This window comes from Eschrichtius robustus, chromosome 2 (assembly GCF_028021215.1).
Source record: "Eschrichtius robustus isolate mEscRob2 chromosome 2, mEscRob2.pri, whole genome shotgun sequence".
Taxonomy (NCBI): Eukaryota; Metazoa; Chordata; class Mammalia; order Artiodactyla; family Eschrichtiidae; genus Eschrichtius; species Eschrichtius robustus.
In genome coordinates, this window is record NC_090825.1 from 174,462,227 (window position 1) to 174,465,171 (window position 2,945).

At 42.7% G+C, this 2,945-nt stretch overlaps 1 pseudogene; it reads left to right on the top strand.

Moving 5' to 3' along the window:
• Positions 1-2,436: 2,436 nt before the first annotated feature.
• LOC137759080 (protein kish-A pseudogene) lies at positions 2,437-2,655 on the top strand (annotated as a pseudogene).
• The last annotated feature ends 290 nt before the right edge of the window (positions 2,656-2,945 follow it).

Below are 2,945 nucleotides of genomic sequence, written 5' to 3' on the forward strand. Positions count from 1 at the left end.
GAGGAGTTTCCTCTTAATCAGCTTTCATTTTTCTCTCTTCAGGCCTTCAACTGATTAGATGAGGCCCACCCACATTAGGGAGGGCAATCTGCTTTACTCAGTTCACTGATTCAGATGTCAACATCATCCAGAAACACCCTCGCAGACATACCTACAATAATGTTTGGCCAAATATCGAGGCACTCTGTGGGCCATCAAGTTAACACATAAAAGTAACCAGCACAGTGGTTGTCTAGGGCTGAGGGAGGGGGTACCGGGGACTAACTGCTGATGGGTACAGGGTTTTGGGGGTGGGGGATGATGAATGTGTTCTAAAATTCATTATGGTAATAGATGCACAATTCTGTGAATGTACCAAAAGACAGTGAATTATACACTTTAAATGGAAGGATTTTTTGGTATGGTATATGAGTTATACCTCAATAAAGCTGTCACAAAAGTAAAAGAGGGGACAGAGCATTGTAAATCAACTATACTCCAATAAAATTTTCAAAAAATAAAAAAGAATAAAATTCACAGAGCGTGAAAAAATAAAGATAAATAAATAAAAACAAGCATAAGGGGTGCTGCCATATGCTATAGGCATGATGTTTCAGAAGTGTGGGTTCTGAAAATTATCTACCATATACAAGTTTCAATTTTTCAGGAATCAAAAACCCAGTTTTTATTTCGCCCTTTCTTTCCTCTTTTTCCTCGTCTTTTGAGAATTTCACCACAGCAAGGGAGTTGAAAGGAGGCAGAGAAATTAGGGAGGAAGATAAAACAAAAATTGGACTCTTTTGCTGTTTGTTAGCCTCTCCTATGACAGTTTCATTTTATAATGTTCCCTGTTGGGAAATATCGAAGCAATTTTTTTTTTATAAATTTATTTATTTTTGGCTGCATTGGGTCTTCATTGCGGTACACAGGCTTCTCATTGCGGTGGCTTCTCTTGCTGCAGAGCACAGGCTCTAGGCACGCGGGCTTCAGTAGTTGTGACTTGTGGACTCTAGAGCACAGGCTCAGTAGTTGTGACACACGGGCTTAGTTGCTCCGCGGCATGTGGGATCTTCCTGGACCAGGGCTCAAACCCGCGTCCCCTGCACTGGCAGGCGGATTCTTAACCACTGCACCACCAGGGAAGTCCCTGAAGCAATTTTTACTCCAATGAAAATCCCTTTATCTCTGGTCTCAGTTTTTACTAAATAAAAGGACTGGACCGGATGACCTCCAGCTTTAGTAGTCAATGACTCTGGACCTGGACAGGGGGAGAGGAGTCACCACAAATTCCAGTGATTTACACACAAAGTATAGTTGGCTGTAATAAAGTTAATGTTAGAGCATGGTCTAAAAAATTGTTCTTTATCCATCAACCCCATCCTGTAATGAGGTATTCCAAATATATGCTTTCAGTGAAAATAAAATCATCTAGAAATTACAAAGAGAACTTCTGGATTATGAGAAATGTCTATGGAGTTAATAAATTGCTCTTAATTCAAGTGTAATGGAAACATAAATAAATAAATTAATTATTAATTTTAAAAAGAGGGAAGGAAGGAAGGAAAGAAAGAAGGAAAAGAGATTAACGCAGAGAAGTATGTAAATAAAGAACAAAGAGTTTGCTTGCCACCCATTTCTACAAGGGTGAAGTCATAACCTACCGCAGTTGCTGAGCAAGTGTACACCCTGAGAGGAGCTCAGGATGGAGAACTGTATGAGGCACTCCATGCTTTGGACAAGCAGGCCTTAGATATTTAGATATATATCTCAGGAAGAAGTTAAATGATTCCAGATTCTTGCATCTTCCCATACACAGAAAAGCACTAAATGCATTCACTTGAGATATTTGTTCTTTGTGACTAGCAGTAATCTTTTACCAAGATGTATGCTTGACCGAATGTATTCCCTAGCCAAAAATCACGTATAAACTGGCATTCCCCCCTGCCTCCTCAGAGCATTTTCCTCAGAGCTAACTGAGTAGCTGTCTCCTGGGCTATAGTGCTCAATAAGACCCCGAAGAAAACTTTAACTCACAACTCTTATGTGGTGTGTCTTCCTTTAAGTCGAAAAAGCCCATGCAAGAGAAATAGAGCACTAAGAAGCGACGGAAAGGGGCTTCCCTGGTGGCACAGTGGTTGAGAATCTGCCTGCCAATCCAGGGCACACGGGTTCGAGCCCCGGTTTGGGAAGATCCCACATGCCGCGGAGCAACTGGGCCCGTGAGCCACAACTACTGAGCCTGCGCGTCTGGAGCCTGTGCTCCGCAACAAGAGAGGCGGCGGCGGTGAGAGGCCCGCGCGCCGCGATGAAGAGTGGCCCCCGCTTGCAGCAACTAGAGAAAGCCCTCGCACGGAAACAAAGACCCAACACAGCCATAAATAAATAAGTGAATAATTTAAAAAAAAAAAAAAAAAAAAAGCAATGGAAGGATGTGGGTGAGGCTTCGCCGGCCTCACTATGTCTGCCATCTTCAATTTTCAGAGTCTGTTGACTGTAATCTTGCTGATTATATGTACCCGTGCTTATATCCGATCCTTGGCACCCAGTCTCCTGGACAGAAATAAAGCTGGGTTGTTGGGTGTATTTTGGAAGTGTGCCAGAATTGGTGAACAGAAGAAACCTTATGTTGCAGCATGCTGTATCGTGATGGCCTTCAGCATCCTCTTCGTACAGTAGCTTGGAAGAATGCCAGAATTCAGTTGCCATCAGATTTAAATAAGAAAAAAAAGAGGAGTTATCTGCAGAAAATAATGGAAAGAACGGTTAACCCTTTTATCTCTGAACATTGAATGAGATAAAGTTGTAGCTGCTGTTCTCTGTTTTTGTTATTGGACCAATGTTCTATATAAATAATTAGGGAGACTTCCCTGGAGGTCCAGTGGTTAAGACTCCATGCTCCCACCGCAGGGGGCACGGGTTCTATCCCTGGTCAGGGAACTAAGATTCCGCATGCCGAGCGGCGCGGC